Below are 9,940 nucleotides of genomic sequence, written 5' to 3' on the forward strand. Positions count from 1 at the left end.
TTATTTCACAAATAATTCTTGTGAGCTGCTCACAAAAAAAACTTGTGAGCTGCTGCTGGGAAAGTTGCTTCACTGATGGCTTGCTCAAATGGTTTTCAGTCCCTTATTTGAAATACTCTCTCTGTTTGATATTCCGGTGTCTATTAGCCGCTGTTCCTGCAGAGTTGGGCGTTCCCAAATACTCCCTGCAGCTGGGTGAGACCCTGAACACGCCCGTGGGCTCTGAGAGACGTGGGCATTGCCAGGGGCGCCTGTAGGGAGCCTAAAATGTGCTCAGAGGGTGCAATTCTGAGCATAAAACATTGAGAACTAGGGGACAGATCTTATTATAAAGTTAATATCCTACTGCATGTAAACATGCTGGGAGCCAAACGTGAGCTCTTGCATTTCCAGTCTTTTAAATGCCCGACTTGGCAGCTGTAATAATGTTTAATAATAAGGTGTATCTCAGTGGTGCTCTCACTGGGTTGATGGAGAGCACAGTTATGCCACAATGGTAGGAGAAAAATCAGAACCCTGGGTGAGATTGTCATGAATTCTCTTCGCCAATAAATAGGGTGGAAACCCTTCTTTCTGGTGTGTTCCTGCTCTAGTCCAAAGGGACACGAGCAATCTTGGATGAGCAGAATTATTATTGTTAGAAGGAGTAAAATACACGGTTTAATATTCTGTCAATGTATGAATGCACTTAAAATTGTGTGAGCTTTACATTGCAAAATAATTTAAAAGAATAATTCCTGCTTTTTGTGCATTCACCTAAGATATAGCCCACATATGTTGAAAATAATAATAATAAAAAAATACATCAAACTGTTTCCTGAAAAAATAATAAGCACAGCACTTTAGGGAGGTGGAGAATTATTTTGAGCAACAGAATCTGGGATATACATAATTTACAGTGCTGAAGTGTGATATTTAATTGCTTGTTTTTCCTTTCAGCACAGGAACGTTGTAAATCAAACTCCTAATTCATTGCAAAGCTGTCTCGTGTCTAGGTGAAAACTGCAAGGCATCATCCCAGTGTGATTTGTACAGCTGGAGACGTGGAGGAATCCTTCAAACCGCTGATTAAATGCTGCTTGGAAATGGACTCGAATCATTCACCACCTATTTGCCCACAAACAACAGAATTTTCTTTTATTCCACCTCCGGTTTTTACATCACACCGTGATTTAGTGGATGTGGAGCACAGGTAGGAATCCTGTTGTGGCAAGAAAGCAACAGAAGCAAGCTCCAGAGGCAGGGCTTGGAGCTGTGCAGTTGTTTCTCATCCATCCTTGGGGGTGGAAGAGGAGGGCAAAGCAGAAGTTGCACATTATAAGTAAATAACTTCACTTTTGGTTTGGATCTCTGTGGTGGCAGTGGGACTCGCTCTGACTACACGTCCTCTGGTAAATTATTTGATCTAGATCTGCCTCTGCCTCCTCTGCTCTGCTTTTTTTTTTTTTTTTTTTTTTTTTTTTTTAAATAGCCTGGATGTGGATTGATGGAAAATTTTTCCCAGGTCACTGCACAAATTGGAAAAGAGATTATGGTTTGCTTTCACTTTTTACTTAAGCCTTTCTTTCCATGATCTTTCTGTATCACTTGGACCCCGTCTCAGGACCCTGAAGCTCACAGAAGACGTTTGCTGTGGGCAATACACGATGAATATTAACTGTTGGGCGCTGGAGCATGTGTACAGACTGCAGGGAATCCTCCTGACCACTGAGTGTCATTGTTAACTCAGGAGAAATGGGGTGATGAGAACATTTTTTCTTTGGGGAGGATGGGGAGATGGAGCTGTGTGGGGAGCCTGGGAGGGCATCGCCCTCTCTGAAATGCTTTGGGGGATGTCAAAGGTCATTTTCCTCAGAGGTGCTGAGGGGTCTCCAGCAGGCTGGAGGCTGGGAGTGGCACAAACTTGCCAACTGTGCTGCCGTGTTTGCACCTTTGTCGCTGTAGGACACTGTTACCCTGTTTTTTCTCAGTTTTTTATAGCCTTTTGATTTTTCATAAAATGGAGTCAGATCTTTTTAGCTACTGTACAATATTAAAAGCAGTTCTACCTTTTTCCCACGTATGTAACATAAACAAATCCTTTGTTTTTCATTCTCTGTCCTTTGTTTGCATATTTCTAACCTGAAAACAATTGTAACTGACAGTTGGTTTAACCACTTGGCTGAAAGGTGAAAAACCCCAGAAGCCAATCTTCTGCTAGACCCACAAATGTATAAAAAGTAAGAAATAAACAAAGGGGCTCTCTCTCCGCCTGGATTCAGCCTTGAGCCAGATCGGAGAAGGACCTCTGCCCTGCAAAACCTCTCTCTCCTTGTGACTGCTTTGTGTGTCGTGGTGACCGGACATGAAAGAAAGACAAAAGGCTCCAAATATTTCAGAAGGCAAAGAATATAGAAAAGGCTTTATTGTCTAATTCTTGCCACCTTTTATAAGGTGTTCCAATACCGACTTAACACCATTGGTGAACAGGAACAACACTTCTCTAATTCCATTGGTTAAACCAGAGAAACAGCAAAACATCACCTGGAGAAAGATTGTTTTGGGAAAGAAGAGTTGTTTTGCCAAGATGGTTTTGAGAAGAAGCTTTCTTGAGAATTTTTCCCTTGGGAAAAAGCTAGCAGCTGCCAGCAGGCCAAAATCTCTTCAGACGTAGGAATGTCAGGCCCACACACCCTGGCTGCACTGAGATGACCGCTGTGAATTTCTGGGACCCTCTCAGCTGCGTGTCCGAGGTTGCTCCGCGTCGTCTCTGCTCACCTCCCGCCCAACCCGGGTCTCAGGTCTCTGAGTTCTCCCCAGAACTGACGGCACCTCTGATGTTTCTCTGGGCTCCCTTCTTGGGGCTTGTGCCCACCAGAGCCTCCTCTGTGCTGGGGGGTGAATCCCAGCACTTTTCCAGCCAGGTCTCAGTGTCCCTGGAGGGTCCTGGCTGGAGCAGTGGGTGAGGGAGAAGGGCTGGTGCCTCTCTTGAAATGAAATCTTCTGGTAGAAGCCATTGCCATTGGAGGCAAAATTATGATTTCTGTGGAAGGAAAAATACTTTGGGAGAAATAGTTCAAAGAGGGCTTTGTGCAGCTGTTTTCAAACAGTGAGTTTTATTTCCTGTAAGTATTGCCACTTTTCTTTGTGGCCATGACTGTCACGTGAGCAGAGTGCATTTTCCTTGTGTGTTACCTTACAAATTAATACTTTTCCTATATTGTCCAGAGAGTTGAAACCTTGAAATTCTAATGCCCTACTATGGAGTATTTACTGTGCAGGGTAAACTCACCTTCATCATCATTACCAATGCTGGGACTCCGTTTTTGGGAGTTTGGACTTGAAGTGCATCCTACACATTAATAATATTGCCTTCAACGATAGCAAAAGCAAAGGAGGAAGGGGAATTGGGTAGGGAGAAGGAAACTCTCAGGTGGGAAGGTATTTGGTCCTGGATTTCTAAGTGAGCAGTGTTACATTAATTCTTAAAAATCATCTTATTCTTCCATCTTTGTGCTATACCTTAACAAGCACTTGCTCTGCAGGGTTGCCTTCAACGCTGATAAAGCCAGGCTCTTTTCTTTGCAAAATGGCAAAATCTGTCTTCAGATTTTCCCTTCTATTATTTGAAATAAGATACTGGTGGTTTACTGACAAAGGAGGAGAGGAAACCTTCTCCAGCTGCCTTCACTCCGCTAGGATTTAACAGCAAGGTTGCTGTTGCCCAGCAGTGATGCTGCCATGAAAACACCCTCTTTTTGGCCACAAACCTACTTAAACTGGGCAGCTCAGGCCGGAGAGGGATTTCTGGGTTCTCTGGTGCCTTTGGGCAGAATTTTAAGTGCTAGAGAAGCAAATTTTCTGTCCAGATGGCTTTGCTATAAATGTGTGTGGGGGGTCTGTTTGTTTTGCTTCAGCTCAAAATCACTTCTCTGCTGTGGCTGAAGATGTAATTCAGCCTCGCTTGGATTGGTGAGTAATCAGAGCCCTCTGGGAGTTCAGGTGTGTTATTGCTCCACTCTAGGAACAGCTCCCTGCCCAAGGAGTTGGGAACTGCTCAACTCCAGTGTGTCTCCAGCAGATTCAATCCATGCAAGCTGCAGAGAGACCTCTCCCTGTTCCAGGCAACGGGCAGCTTTAGCATCACACCAGGATGGCAGAGCCTGGGAAAGCTCACGTGGAGGCTGAGTGCACAGGAGAGGAAGGCAGCACTGAAAAAAAATACTAGAAGTGATGGATTTTCTCATCAATGCTTGTTTTTATTTTTATTCACAACAAAGTCTTCAGCTGCTCCTTCTCTCCCTGTCAACACCAAACACCAGCTCTTGATGCCACGCTGCTCGTGTCTGCTGACCTGGGAGCTGACTGCTTGCACTCAGAAAAAAAAAAAAAAAATTAAAAAATAAATTAAATAGAGATATTTGGAAAGATTACACTCAAGTGGCATAAAATTACATCACCCAACCCCAAATCAACGTCACTCCTAAGTCTGAGTATCTTGTTTTCTATGAAAACAGTCCTAAAATGTCATTTAGCTTTCATCTTTCCTAGAAATGCCTGGTGTGGAAAAAAATAATCCCTGTCCTACAGCAGCTGCATGGTGGAGTGGTTTCAAGGAATTCAGCATTCTGTGGTCCTTTGTTCTTTCCCTGAATTTTGGAGGTGGTGATGAGGATGATGGCTTTGTTTACTCTTAAAAGGCTTCCCTGCCATTCCCTGTTGATCATTTCTATTTGTTACCTGTCACTAATCTTTACCTTTTCTCATTTTCTTCCCCAAGTGCTCCAAAAGCCCTGATATTGCTTTATCCAGTTTTCAGGGACAGCTGCTTGGTCCATGCTTTACTCCCTGCCCTGGGAATGATCGGGAGGTTTTCCATGGGATCTTCCATCCCTCATCATATGTGGATGGGCAGCACCAGAACAGACACTATAAAAAAATCTGGGATTATTTTTTGCAGCCACTGAAATCAGCCGTGTTTGACTCTAGGAAAGGTGTCTGTGGACCAGATGTAAAAGGTGATTTGTGACGGGTAAAACCAAATTTGCCATCTCCCCGTGGCCTCCTGAGCAGCTGCTGTTCACCAAATTTGTCACCAATGCACGGCCACCAGTGTCCTGGCTGGGAAATGTTGGACAAAGGCTGTCACCCAGCTGTTACTGCTAAAAAAATTGCATTTCTTAGTGGTAAAAAAGAAAAAAATCATTCAATGAGAGTACTGGAATTAATATCCTTAATTAAAATGACTCATTCTATAGAAAGGTCCTCTTTCAAGCTGATGTAGAACATTTTGAGGTGAACGCATCAGTCAATTAACTTTAAAGCAGGGCTTGTTGCATTTTGTCTATTTTTTATTTGGATGAATTTCTGTCATGGTTCACAAGAAAACCCACAAAACCCCAAAGAAAATCCATTCCACCTAATGGAATGAAATATATAACAGACTTGGCACTTGGTTCTTTCTTTATAAAAGTGTTTGGGTGACCTTTGTATTCATGAGGATGAGGGGGGTTCACAGCAGTGACTAAGGCTTGGCAAGGAGCTGTTCTGCCAAACTTTTTGCCCAGAATTCCAGCAGAGACCCGAGGAGAAGCTGCTTTTGGAGCCCTGCTCTCCCTGGGCTGTGCTGCTGATGATTTGTGGTCTGTGCAGGGTGTTCCCTTGGGCTGGACCCCCTGATTTTTCTCTGCAGGTTTAAAAGCCTGAGGGGGGTTCACGCTTCCATCGAGGTCTGCATGGCAGTGCATTGAACTTGCATTTATCTCCACCCTTTGCCAGCCAGAGTTGCAATTTGTGTGGATGTCTGCAGCGAGCAGCAGTGTGAGCTGCCCCAGCGCTGCAGAGCCTTGTAGTGACGTGGGACTGCTTTGGGGAGGTCCAGCTGGCATCACCCCAAGCTGGGAAAGGGACAAAAAAATAATGGCACACAGGGGCTCTTTTCCTTTACACATTTATATTTCTGAAATCCCATTTTAGCCTTAAGAAACAACTTTAAAATAACGACATGCTTTCAAACTCGGTAGTATTCGGCCTTATAATAATAGTTACATTTTTCCTGGTGGCTTCCCTGTGTGAGAAGGAAGTGTTTTATTTTCTCGGTTTTATCTTTAAAAGGTAAAAGAGGAGAGCAAAATGCTGAAGTGACTTGGCCAAAGCCTGATCAGGCAGGTGTCACTACTGCAGCAGGTACCAATTCCCATGTCTGTGTTCCCAATTCCCATGTCTGTGTTCCCAAAACCACATTTGTGTTCCCAAAACTACATTTGTGTTGCCAAAAACCATGTCAGTGTTCCCCAAACCACATCTGTGCTCCCAAAAACCATGTCAGTGTTCCCCAAACCATGTCTGTGTTCCCAAAAACCATGTCAGTGTTCCCCAAACCATGTCTGTGTTCCTAAAACTACATCTGTGTTCCCAAAACCCATGTCAGTGTTCCCCAAACCATGTCTGTATTCCCAAAACCACGTCTGTGTTCCAAAAACCACATCTGTATTCCCCAAACCACGTCTCTGCTCCTGGCTCCTGCTTTTCCCCTGGAGCATCACCCATCCCCAGCAGCCGTGGGTGAGCCCACGCTCCCTTCTGTGTGCTCATTTTTGCACCCCCTGGCTCCAGTTCCGTTGTTATTTCACATCCAGGTAGCTGCTTTGGGAATCCTGATGTGGCTTCTGGGTCTCTCCAAACCCAATTTCCCTTAGGAGGGGATGGTCCCAGGCAGGAGGTGCTGGTTTGGTGTTAGGGTTTGGTTCTTGACCTTGTTTTATTTAGCAGGACAGGTCTGAAGGCTGCAGCTCCCTTCATGCCACTGGAGCCTCCGGGAGGTTTGGGTGCTGAGGTGTTTTGGGGGGCTCAGGGTGCTCTCCCCTGCTTCTTCCTTGGCTCCAGTTCTGCCCATCATCTTTACAGCAACACCCACCGCTCTGCCTGGGGCGGCAGCAGACCCAGAATAAACAAATTGTGCAATCAGAGAGTCACCCAGAGTTACTGAGGGAATGGCAGGGAAGGGAATGGATACTCCAGGTCCACTGGCCGCTTTCCTGTCTTGTTTTTGGAGCAGGTGAAACAACTTGGGGAAAAATTTGTCTGTGCTGGCAGTTCCCACCCCTGCCATCTGTGTTTATACTGCAGTCAAATTGTTTATTTTTTTGTGAGTTAAAGGCACCTTTAGCTCTAATGCAGAGCTTAAGGTCTCCTCATTTTGACTCAAAGATCCTCTGTCCTTGGTGAAACTTTTTCTTTGTGAGCTGTGCTGCCAAGGCAGTAAATTGAAGGGCAGATTTCAGCCAGAGTGGGGACAGGGATGCTCGTGTCCCTCTGGCTCAGCCCTGGAGGAGCTTTGATGATTTTGAACTGTCCCCATGGCAGAGGGAGTTTCTTTAACCAGCAAAAATGGAGAGAAGTTGAAGAAAACTGTGGTGTGGTGGTATTTGGGTGGTTTTTTTGTGTAATTGGCTGGTTATTCCTCCTTTCCACTGAAGGGCTTTCGCCATCACGGCTTTGAGCTGTCCTGTACTCCTCCCTTTGCCTCTGATCAGCTGGGGAGGTTTTGAGTAAGTCAGACCCTTTCTCTGAGCAAAACTCTGCTCTTGAACTCAAGAGCAGCACAAAACCCAGCCAGGGCTGAACTTAGCAGGGGAGCCAAAAATTCCAGCGCGCTGCAATAACGCTGAGTAACTCAATAACCTGCTGAAAACAGGAGTTCTTCTCGCCAGCCCCCTCCCTTAGTCCCAGCTTCTCGGATGCAGAACTGCAAAGCCCACAGGGAATGGTGAGGCAATTTTTTGCGTGGCCCAAGCCCAGTGTTTGCTGGCAAAGGGTTGGTGCTGTGGGAAGGAATTCATCCTGCTGGTCTGACCTGTCCTTGAGGAGCTGAGCTGCTGGCGGATGTTGTTAATGCAACAAGCACAGACATGAAATCACAGTGGGATCGAGGCTTTGCCCCCACTTGGCTTCTCTGCGCCATCAGAGGAGAGGTCAATTCCTTTCCCACCAGATATTTACAGCTGCTTTGCAGATTATAAACACACAATTTGAGGGGCACAAATATAAAGAAACAATTTGAGGGGCACGCTCGTACAATTCCAGACTTTGCTGTTGGGATTTAACTCTGAGTTCGAGCTCCTGATTCCACATGGAATTTGCAAAGTGTCAGGGCAGAAGTAGCCTGGGGCCTCCAATTTTCCCAGAAGAGAGAGTTATTAAAATATACAAGGGGAATAGGTATTAAAGCATACAACAGTAATTGCTAAAGGAAATGGGAAGGGTTTTGACAACCTGTCGGAGGGAATAATTAGTCTAAGTCTGGGGAGAGTAAAGGATGGAAGCATGAATTAGAGAACACAGCGAACCATGTTTTTGTTTCCTGTAAATTGGCTTTGCCTTAAAATGAGCTGTTCTGCGCAGAGGATTTGCCTTGCTATTCTTAATTTGTTACTATTTAATTTGATTTTTTTTTTTTTTGGGAAATACAGTCCACTCCCAAGGTCTGGATGCCTCCAGACAGTCTAGCTGGTTATTTGTGCTGAATTCCAGGCCTGAAATCAGTCTGAGCATGACTTCACATGCTGGGGCCTCCAACTGGTCTGCAAATAGCAAACCAAAAGGAAAAAAAGCAATTCTAATGAGTCAAAGTGTCTTGCTTTCTTCTCTTGTTAAATTTTCATGATTTAAACTCCTTCAAGGTACTAGTGTGACTTCATTACTTCAGCAGCTTATAGGTAATAAAAAGCTTAGGAGTCCAAAATGACATATCTCCTCATAAAGTGCCTTGATGTACTTTTAAAAAGCTTTGCAAAATCCTGCTAATGAGATTACCAGTGACAAGCGCTCAGGACGGTAAAGGGCAAGAAATCTCCCAAATCTGGGCTGCTCCCTGCTCAGCAGGGATTTGCTGTGCAGCTTTGAAGCAGCTGGAGAACGGAGCAGGAGCTTCCATGAGGGGTCTCAAACCACCCTTTTGTCCACGTGGAAAAAAAAATGGATCCAGCTTCTGGGCACGGAGCAAATAAAATTGTGGACCTCTCACTGACAGATGCAATGAGAGCAGGTTAATGGAGCTGCTGGGTGAGTCTGAGAAGGAAAAAAAAAAGGCAAGTTTGGGAACGGCCAGGCTGGAACAAGGAAGGAGAGGTTAAAATCTCCAAGTGGTCCCACCAGCCCTTGAGCAGAGTAGAAGAGTTAAATGAAACTAATAAATTCAAATGGATTGTTGCGTTCCTGTTTCTTGCTCAGGGAACAGGAATAGACAGATGAAACGCAGAAAATCTTATTTTAATGCGCAGAAAAAGAAGAGACGTGACAGAGCAGAGGAGCTGGACTTGTTAGAGGGTGTCTTAGCTAGTTATAGAGAGCCAGTTTTTGTAGGAGATGGAAATGCTTCCAAATACTCTACAGAAAATATGAGACAAAACCCCTCAGTGTTGGTACATCCCCTTAAGTTCAAGGCCTCTTCTCTTACAGGTATCAGCAAAATTTCTGAATGCAGAAAATCATATTTAGTTCTGGTTTAGAAATGAAGGAAACTGAGGCACGGAGCCCCTCAGCTGCAGGCTCTGCACCCAAGGGAGCTACAGGACACGAGATCCCCCGGCTGCATCTCTGCTCACTTGCAACCAGCTCGTGGCTTTACCCACTGCCATGTCCCTGGGGAGGCATTCATCACCTAAACCCCTTCTTTTCCTCTCCCCTGCTCCTGTGCAGAAGCAACCAGGAGCCCAAAGGCCCCTCTTGCAGCTTCTCAGGAAAATAACTTTAATTAATGACGCAAAGCTCCTGTGGTATCTATTTATGGGAAGCCTTTTTGGAAAGGAATTAATGATCTTAATGTCTGTGAATCACAGAGCACGGTTAGAAAGGCCACTCAGAGAGGTGTCTGAGGAACATTTAGATATTCCTTAAATAAACCTGGGGACTTTTTTTTTGTTCAACCCCCCCCCCCCCACGGCCTCTGTATAAAGCACTG

The sequence above is a fragment of the Hirundo rustica genome, chromosome 18 (assembly GCF_015227805.2).
Source record: "Hirundo rustica isolate bHirRus1 chromosome 18, bHirRus1.pri.v3, whole genome shotgun sequence".
Classification (NCBI taxonomy): Eukaryota; Metazoa; Chordata; class Aves; order Passeriformes; family Hirundinidae; genus Hirundo; species Hirundo rustica.